This window comes from Carex rostrata, chromosome 2, assembly GCF_964058835.1.
Source record: "Carex rostrata chromosome 2, lpCarRost1.2, whole genome shotgun sequence".
Lineage (NCBI taxonomy): Eukaryota > Viridiplantae > Streptophyta > Magnoliopsida > Poales > Cyperaceae > Carex > Carex rostrata.
The window spans coordinates 14,006,597-14,016,809 of record NC_135919.1 but is presented as its reverse complement, the minus strand read 5'-3'; the positions used below and the strand labels follow the sequence as shown (position 1 = coordinate 14,016,809).

The 10,213-nt window shown below is 33.4% G+C and overlaps 1 pseudogene; it reads right to left on the bottom strand.

The window, feature by feature from the left end:
- Positions 1–2,209: 2,209 nt before the first annotated feature.
- LOC144543877 (adenylate isopentenyltransferase 5, chloroplastic pseudogene) lies at positions 2,210–3,969 on the bottom strand (annotated as a pseudogene).
- Between the last annotated feature and the right edge of the window lie 6,244 nt (positions 3,970–10,213).

Genomic DNA, 10,213 nt, shown 5'->3' with positions numbered 1-10,213 from the left:
ACGATTTAGGCATAAGAATAGTTTTAGTTGTATCTCATTCAAAACCATTAATTTGTCACTGACGTGTACTGGTGTCCTATTGTGATTATAAGAGCCTGTATGCAAACTTTTTCTAATTTTTTTTTTTTGAACTTTCTGAACTTTTTCTGAACTTAGAATGGTTATTTTGTAATATATGACATTCATTCTTGTAAGAAGGACTTTAACGTAAAGGTATATAACTTTGCTGAACTTTCTGATTATAAGTTGTAATTGGTTTAAAAAACCAGCAGTTGAACTGGTTGACCCACCAGTTTGACCAGTGAACCGCTGATCCGGAGCTATACCGGATCGATGTGCGGTCCGATTCTGATAACATTGGTTTAAATAAAACTGGAAGTTATGAGCTTGAAAAGACGATTCTCATAAAGAAGCGATTCCTATTGGTATAAAGCTTTTTAATTTAATGCAAGTAAAAAAATAGCGGCAATTTGCTCTAAGAACCTTTTGATTCAGCATATAGAAAAGCCAGAATAAAATCAGGATCAACTCAAGTACAACTGCAAGAAAAATGGGCATGATCTCTATTTTCCTCAAAAAAAGTATAATTGCAAGAAGAAAAAAGCATACAAATTTCCTACAAATCCTTTTGACTTTGATGAAAGTAGGATTCAATTTGTTTCTTCAAATTGGTAATGATGTAACTCTTCCACTATATATTTCCCCCTTTTTCATAGAATAATTCGGTAAAATAGAGAGAAATTTAAGTTCAAAAATGATGAATTGATTGCATATTCCATTCTGATCATTTCTTTTGTTTGACATTTTTGCATATATTGTACTATATCTACCTTTCTATTCATCAAACAAATCAGAAAATGCTAAGTTTGAAAATCTAATATTTTCATTATGTAATCTTATGCTTGAAATGCAATGCCAAATATGTGCTTTAACATGTCAGAAATCACTTCGTAATAATAGGATAGTTCAAGGGGCATGTTGTAATTTTCTTATCTATTTCTTCCGGGTCATGCTTAAGTTTCTTTAATTAACATATATGATGTATTTTCAAATATTTAAATAATAACTTTAAAAAAAATTAGTTGCTTTCAACATATATATAATTAATTATGAAATATATAACTGCATGTGTGACTATGTATTTTTAATACAATTGAACGATTTATTTTAAACAAAAATATTAATCTGGTAAACACTTAATTTTATTAACACATACAATTATAAATCTTAAGGCACATATATACGAAAGTCACATATATGGTATCATTATTAGGCACACCTTGAAAATTATAAATATATAAACATTAAAAAGAAACAGATTAATATTTTCAGAAAGTAATATTTCTCTCTTCCCTATCCCTTGAGGATATGAATCTGCTGCTTTTCTATAAGAAAAGCAGCGTGCTGCTTCAAAGTTTTATATTCACGTATCTCTATAAAGAAACTTTTTTATGCACAAATCTCAATAAATTTGAACAGTTAGATTCGAAAAAGCAGCAGAGTTCATTCCATCCCTTGATCCCACATTTCCACTGTTTCTCTTACTAGAAATGGACGCCCCAAAAGCCCCAGCCTGCCATCTTCTCTCGTTCCTCTAATCCTCTCTCCTTCTTTAAATGCTGGCCATTAATAATGGCATGTCTGCTTTGCTTGGCTGCGAAATATATGAACCGTGACACAATACTATACTGTGCTTGTATCAGAATTGATTGATATGTTGCTTTAGATTTAGTCAAATAAGCTGAGGTGAGTGCAATTTAAGCTGATTATGTACAGTATACCCTTTACTGTGTTAGTTTAGTCCTAGAATAAAACCAAAAGAAAAAAAAAAAAAGAGAACATAATTGAACCAAAGCTGATGCTTATTAAAAAAATTATCAAAATTGGAACTGGTATTTGTAACAGTACCACACACTATGAATGAGATATTATAATCATACTCAAAATTTGCATTTTTGTTAGTCACAGTGAAAAATTGATGTCGCATTAGGACAAATTAGTGCCTGACTGCACTGATAATCCTTAAATTTATAATAGATTTATTCTGTGGGTTGCAATATCCAATCATATCAGTAATCAATGAAACAAAAGCTTTAGTCCCATGACTCCCATCTGATCCTTAAACAATGCAAGATACTATGGACCACTATCTACTATTGGTAAATCACACAGCCACACATAATATTATGCAAAATAAAAGGTCAGAGCATCAACTGTAAGATGATTATTCTTTGACCAAATAATTATTACATGTCAACTCAACCCCATAATTAAATTCTCTCTATACCAACCAAAAAGAAGAAATAAAGAAAGATAAACCGGTACTCATTCCCTTCCAGTTTCTATTTCTGTTCAATAAAAAAGAACAAAGGAAAGAAACTTTCAGAGGCTGAATAAACCCAAAAATTTGAAGGGAAAAATAAGAAGCAAATATGTCTCGTCGCAAACTGAAATAATGGGGTCTCCTCTCCAAAACTGCTATGAAGGACCTTCTAAAACTCTTGTTCCAATACGCCTATGACCTGTGTAGAATTCTGTGTTACACACTACTTGAATGATCAAGGAATGTTGAATGGTTATGTCACATATCAACATTCCTTTAACATTCAAATGAATCTTTGTGGCATTGTGCAAGAATATATGATCCTTCTCGTAAGTCGTAACTATATTCTTAGTTGTATGTCAGCTATTAAATGGAACACGCGCATCTACACACCAAGTCGTCAGAGGAACCAGAAAGCCTCCCTCGCACCACACGCACGATTTAATTGGGACCCACATCGCACCCATCTCCAGCATCTATTCTAAGGGACCCCACCATAGATGGTGGCTCCCGCAACAGACAAACTTTTTCGTGGACTCAGCACTGGAACCTTGCCTGCACCGGCCATCACAATCCCCTTCTCCATCACCTTCGCAAAGTTAGAGCATACTTCCTCACTGCTCAACGCCTCCTTCTCTCCCAACAGAAACCTCCTAACAGTACGCACACTGGGCCCCTCCACGGCAGACTCCCAGGCCTCTTCCGCCATATCGCCCCTCTTTCTGAACACCTCAGTAGCGTCGATCCTGTTTACAGTCCATCCTGGCAAGTTAGCAAGACGGCGAATCTTATCCAATTGACAGCATGTCAGCTTGCATGTGTTGGCCTTAATTTCATCTATGGCATTTGTCAATTGTATCCTGCGCTCTGATTCTTCCAGTATCCCTTCTGACCTCAGATAAGCATCTAGCTCTGGCACGCCGATTGCACGTCTCAACCCCTTCGAGTAGTCAGCATTGGGGTCAAAAAGCGCTCTAACCTCCTCGACCAGGCCCCGTTCGATCATCCGGTTAACTCGTTCAGAGACAAAATCATGCAACACTGACAATTGCACATCAACCCAGATAAAGCAGCATTTGTAACGGGACCTGAATTGCCCGTTTGCCCCGTCAACCAGATCTTCAATGTAAGAGTTGGAGCCACCAGCTATGATCGGCAGCAACCCTCTCTCCATAATTGAGTCAACAGCTCGAGTGGCATGTGCACGGAAGTCTGAGGCAGTGAAGTCTGCATCTGGGTGGACCCCATTGATCAGGTGATGTGGTACCCCCATGCATTCTTCTTTCGTGACCTTGTTTGTGACTACATCAAGGCCGTCATATACCTGCATCTTGTCAGAGTTGACGACCTCGCCACCCAGCCTTCTGGCAAGGTCGATCGCCAGCTTTGACTTTCCGGTACCAGTTGCTCCCATGACCACCACCACTTTGTTGGTGTTTCCGCCTTTTGCACGGAGGGGACCCATTGGGAATGACGGTGTGTACATGGATGAATCGGGGAGTGGCCGCTGTATGTGCATTCGCAGGTGGGGAATCACTGGGTTCATAGTTAATTGCAACATTTTTTTTTGGTTGTGTGTATGTTTCTACGAGTCAAGGAGAATTGTTTTTGACAATTAAGTGGTTCTTAGTTAAGAGGAAGGCTAGTGCTCGTATCTCTATTTTGCACTAACTATGACAGGGGTTGGTTTATATAGGAGAGTAAAAGGCGGGGCCATGTGGAGGATGCGGCGAATAGTGGGGCAAGTTGGGGAAGTGGAGATAAAAAGCAGGTGCAAAAAAGTAGTCAAGGTACACTGAGCACTGGAGGACTGGAGGTCAAAACGGGGAACGGTAATAGCGAGAGCGAATTATGAACCGAAACAATGCAAACTTTTCTTTAAGAATATTAATCTAAAACAAGTAAACAACTTGTCTCAAAAAAGAGATACGAGCAAAGTTAATTATAAGATTGACCAAAATACAGACTCAGGTTGATCTGAAGCAGGAGCAGAAGTATGCAGCGGGAATGGGCTAGGTCAATTGACTCTTATTTTTTCTATAATTTGAAATAAAAGGTATGAATATTGTATAATTGATATACATTTTTAATATTAAAATTTTATATGATTAATCTTCATTTACATTTAATTTTTCTAGTTTTAAAATCTGACTTTGTTCCTGATCTGAAGTGTACGTAGCCGACACTGTATGCGAAGTGTTGACCTGACTAAAAAATAACTGAAGAACCGAACTCCCAAGTGATGCCAAAATTTTAGCAAAGACCACGGTCTATAATTATAATCGGACAAAATAGAAGGTTTGAGAACGTTGTTTTGTAAAATTTAGTTGGAATAGTAATATGACGGAGTATATATATAATAATGGAGAGGGTTAAAATGCACCCTCTCTTTTGTGCTCCTAACATGCATTATTTTCTTGTATCTTCATTTTCAAAGTTCAAATAGTCGATTTGAATCTTTCAACGTGTTTTTCATATTAAAATGTGCCTGGAGACCAAATTTTACATTTTTTGGAAATTTTTACTATTTTTTCAGAATTTTTGAAAATTATCACTTTGCTGAATTTTTTATTATTGTTTAGTTTAATCAAAAATTCTGAAAAAATAGTAAAAAATTTCTAAAAAATGTAAAATTTGGTCTCCAAGCACATCTTAATATGAAGAATACATTGGAAGGTTCGAATCAACTATTTGAACTTTGAAAATAGAGCTATGAGAGTAGGACGCACGTTAGGAGCACAAAAGAGAGGGTGCATTTTAACCCTTCTCATAATAATGATGACGATAACGACCACTTTTATTTGCTAGTTCAAACTTATGAAGTGAGAAAAATGGACTAAGAAACTAAGATTTTTCAAAAGTAGAAAATTCGCAAATATTCAATATGGATTACCTTCTGAAATTTGTACGAACAATTTAAAAATTAATAAATTTAATTTAATCTGTGAATCTAAATTGTATATGTAAATTTTAGCACTGATTCAATAGTTTAGACTTAACTTTGAATAACCATTTGTTCAAAATTCTTTGACAAAAATTTCATCGTTAACTTTCTAATTTTAGAATTTATATAGTCCCATCTTAATTTCTCGAATCTGTATCATTAACTTAAATTTTGAGTTAAGATCTGAACCGTATGATTTAAACCTGCACCAATATTAAAGAAGTAAGTTTAAAATGCACCGTTGGTTTTATATATACTTCAATCATACACCATATTTTTATCTTTGTTCTCAAAATTCAAATAGTCGATCTGAACCGCTCAACATGATATCCATATTACAATGTGTTTAGAGACCAAAATTTATATTTTTTGGAAACTTTTTACCATTTGTTTAGATAGGTACAAAATCAGATAGGTACAAAATCACTGCTTCTGAACTATTCAAAAAGAGTGATTTTGTACTTATTTAAAAATAGTAAAAAATATTCAAAAAATATAAAATTTAATATCTAAATACATTTTTAATATGGATATGATGTTAAGCAATTCATATCACTGTTTGAATTTAGAAAATAGAGATAGAGATATGTGGATTATAATTGGTGCATAAAATCAATGGTGTATTTTAACCTTACTCAAATTAAAGAGCCATGTACATGGCAGATATAGACCGAATTGATCCGAATTTTAATAGCATGGTTAGAAATTTAACTGAAACGACATATGCATGTTAATGCAGAGGATGCCGATTCCACTATTCTCTAGCTTTACGTGTTCATTTAATCATGCATATTAAAGAAAGTAAATGATAATATAATAAAAATAATTTATATAATACGAATTATTATTATTATTATTATTATTATTATTATTATTATTATTATTATTATTATTATTATTATTATTATTATTATTTGTGTATTATTATTAAGTCACACTTGACTCCAATAATATATTAGTCTATTTCGTGTTGTTTCATCAAGATAAGGAAAATTAGTCACGCTATTATTATTTCTGACACAGCACGTCGTATCATATGTGTCGGTTACATAATGTGTTTCTCAGTAATTATAAATGACACATTACAAAACATTACACAATTGTCTTTGTCACATCACGTCAGGTCACATGCTATGACTAATTTTTTCAATATTATTTTTTTATTTCAATTTATTTTACAATATTTTCTTATTTTTTAGCATTTTTTTATTTTTTATATGAACTACTTAAATTTTGAAAATAATAATAAAACATGACCAGTTATATTATATTTTATCACATTAGATCGTAACCACGCATGATATGATCATTCGCTTGACGTGACTGTCCTTAATTATTTTTTTATCATATTTTGAAATAAGATGCTATCTTACCATTTGATCAATTGTTGAACGATCAAAATTGACTTTAACCGACAATTTAATACAGACCTAAAACGGTTTTAGCCTGCCCTTTTGCAGTATATGTAATATTAATATGAGGAGGCTTCAAATACCTCTATTTTTTGTGCCTCCACTATGTTTCCATTTTTTAAAATTTTAATAGTTCAAAATTTAAAACTTAAAAAGTCAAAATAAAACCGTTAGATATGATCTATGTTATTTTCTCTCTGTGCTCATAAAAAAATTATGACATGTCAATTTTGTTTTTATGTGTATCAATAAGTTGAAAAATCAATGTCTAAAAATTATCCACATTAGTACGTTTTTTACAAGCTCTTGATGACAATCAAAATAAAATTAAAATATCATAATTTTTTACACGTGCATAGATAAAATGATGTAGATCATATCCAACGGTTTTATTTTGTCTTTTAAATTTTGAATTATTAAAATTTTTAAAAATGAAAGTACAATGGAGACAAAAAATGAAGACATTTGAAACCTCCTCTATTAATATATGAGGTGGGTTCAAATGCCTCCATTTTTTGTGCTTCCATCATGCCTCCATTTTTAAAAACTTTAATAACTCAAAATTTAAATCTTAAAATTCAAAATAAAACCGTTAGATATGAACTATATCATTTTATCTATGCACATGTAAAAAATTATGGCATTTCAACTTTGTTTTGATTGTCATCTTGAGCTTGTAAAAATGTATACAAATGTAGATAATTTCTAGACGTTGATTTTTCAACTTATTGATTCATATAAAAGCAAAATCAAAATGTGATAATTTTTTATGAGCACATAGAGAAAATAATATAGATTACATCAAACGGTTTTATTTTGACATTTAAGTTTTAAACTTTGAGTTATTTAAGTTTTTAAAAATAGAGACATGATGGAGACACAAAAAATGGAGGCATTTGAACCCTCCTCTTAATATATATACCCGCACAACGGAACAGAAAAAATAATAAGAAAGCAATAAAAAAGGAGGCTCCTGGTTTATAAGCCCACAGATCAGTGATTAACTAATTAGAGCTATTAAGAGCACTTATTTATGCTTTACATGCTAATTGTCTCGTAGTGTAGTACTGTAGTACAAATTAACAACCATCCTGAGCCTGAGCCTGAGCGGCTGAGCCTGAGCCTGAGCGGCTGAGCATTAATTAATTAACTTTAGCGGGGACACTGGAACAAGTTCTGAAAGGAGCGTTGCGCAAAACAAGAACCTTTTTCTCTCTCTTAGATTAAATATACGTGTACACATACATGAACCGATGCTTTTGTCGGAATCGTGTAATGGGTTGTGTATTAGTCGCGATCGAGGCATGGTTTATTTTGTCGGAGACAAACGCTTATTAATTTAATTAAATTTATAAATGATACTCAATACTTTATGTTCAAAGTTTATGCTTTATACTTACAGCTAATGTATACTACTTTTCTGATGTACACTTTTTTATATGCGCATCTTGTGGTGTACTGGTGTATAGGGAAGGGTAGAATAGAAATTTTATAAATATATAAAGAGTGAGTCTATGGTACTATGCATATTATGATTTGTTACCGTGTTACGGCTCTATATTCGAGTTTTCAAATCTTAATGGTCGATCCGAACCGTTCATCTTGTTCTCCATATTAATATATGTTTGGAGACCAAATTTTATATTTTTTGAAAATTTTTTACTATTTTTTTAGATTTATTGAAAATCACTGTTTTTGGATGGTCCAGAATTTTCAGATCAAGTGATTTTCTAAATATCTAAAAAAATAGTAAAAAAATTTCAAAAAATGTAAAATTTGGTCTCCAAACACATATTAATATGGAGAACAAGATGAACGGTTCGGATCGACCGTTAGGATTTGAAAACTCAAATATAGAGCCGTAGTACGGTAACAACCCGTGATATGCATAGTACCAAAGACTCACTCATATATAAATTCAGCAAACCATAAGTGTCTGAAACTATTTATTTAATTATTGATGAATACTTGTTCTTGAATGATTTTGAAATTATGTCTTGAACTGCATTTACGATCCGATTTTTCAACTGCATCAATTGATCTTAAAATACTCGATTTATTAAATAAACACATTAAGAAAATTGTGAGTCTGAGATTAATTAATAATTATACAATATTAATTTGAGATAATCGAATCAAGGTTCTTTTACAATGACGATCTTTCGAAAGAATATCATGCACATTCTTTACCTCAAAATTACATAATTTTTTGGTAAAATTATAATTAATATTTTAACTTTTATTATAATAACTCTTATTTAATTATACATGAAAACATACGAATCAGCAAATAGAATTTTGAAAATGAAACTTTAAAACCAAACAAAAGATTAATTTTTGGTTGCTTTGAAAAAACATATTAGTTCGTCAGTGTCTACGTACGTGTGTTTATATGTCTCTGTGTCAGTATGTATGTAGATGTGTGTAGTGAATTGCAAACGGGTCGGGTCGGTCCGGTCCGGACCTGGCCAGTCCGCGGTTCCCACGGTCCGGGGGTCCGACGGGTCTACGACTTAGAACGGTCTGGGTCTGGCGGGTTTAATTTAGAGGAGTTGGTCCAAACCCGTGTAGCCATGCTAGACCCATGGTCCAAATTCACACAGGCCAGTTCAGTCCGGGTCGGGTTCGGGTTTGTTTTATTTTTATTTTTTTTATCAAAACAGCCTAAACTACCAATTTCGGCCTCTATTCATGGCCGAAATAGCCTGTTTTGGGCTTTGCAAAACTACTGTATTTTGGTTTAGTCCTGTTTCAGCCGAGAACATATTAGTTTTGGCCAGGAACATCCATGTTTCGGTCAGAAACAGGACTAAACTAGTTTGGTTCGGGTTTAGGGGGGTTTAGTCCGGTCTGGGTCCGGTTCTTCACGGTCCAATCCTGGTTTGGTCCGGTCCGGATCTAGACGGGTCTCATGTTAGTGCAGGACTGGTTTGGACGGGTATAGTGGAAAAATTCAGTCCAAATCCTTGCTAGACCCATCCCTTGAATTAGTCCAGTACAGTCCGGAGGTCCAACACGGTTCGGACCGGTCCAGATCCGGTCCACGATTAGAGCAGTTTGGGTCTAGACCGGGCATGTCTTTTCAATACACTAGATGTGTGTAATCAATTCTAATATATATTTTTAGTAAAGTTGGAGTTAAGCTATTTAAGTGTTTTAATATTATAAGAAATTTTTATATGGATTTTGAATTTATGATTTTCTACACGGAAACAAATTTAAAATTTTCGTCAGAGGATCAAGAAAATAGCAAATTAGAGCTCAAATCCATTACTCGATTAGCTATCCTAATTAATACTCTGATTGACAGATTAGAAGAAAAGAATGAATTAATTTAATTTGTACATACAATCATAAAGAATTTAAGTAAATTAGGAATAGGCTTTTTAGAGGAGGGTTAAAATTATTTTCAAGGGTAGACAAACTTTTGTAGGCATGTGTATCATCTATAAAATTTCAAATTAATTGCAGGAGGGTCAACTGTTCCATTATGGACTCACTTGGATGCTCTCACACACAGAATATTACCTTTGT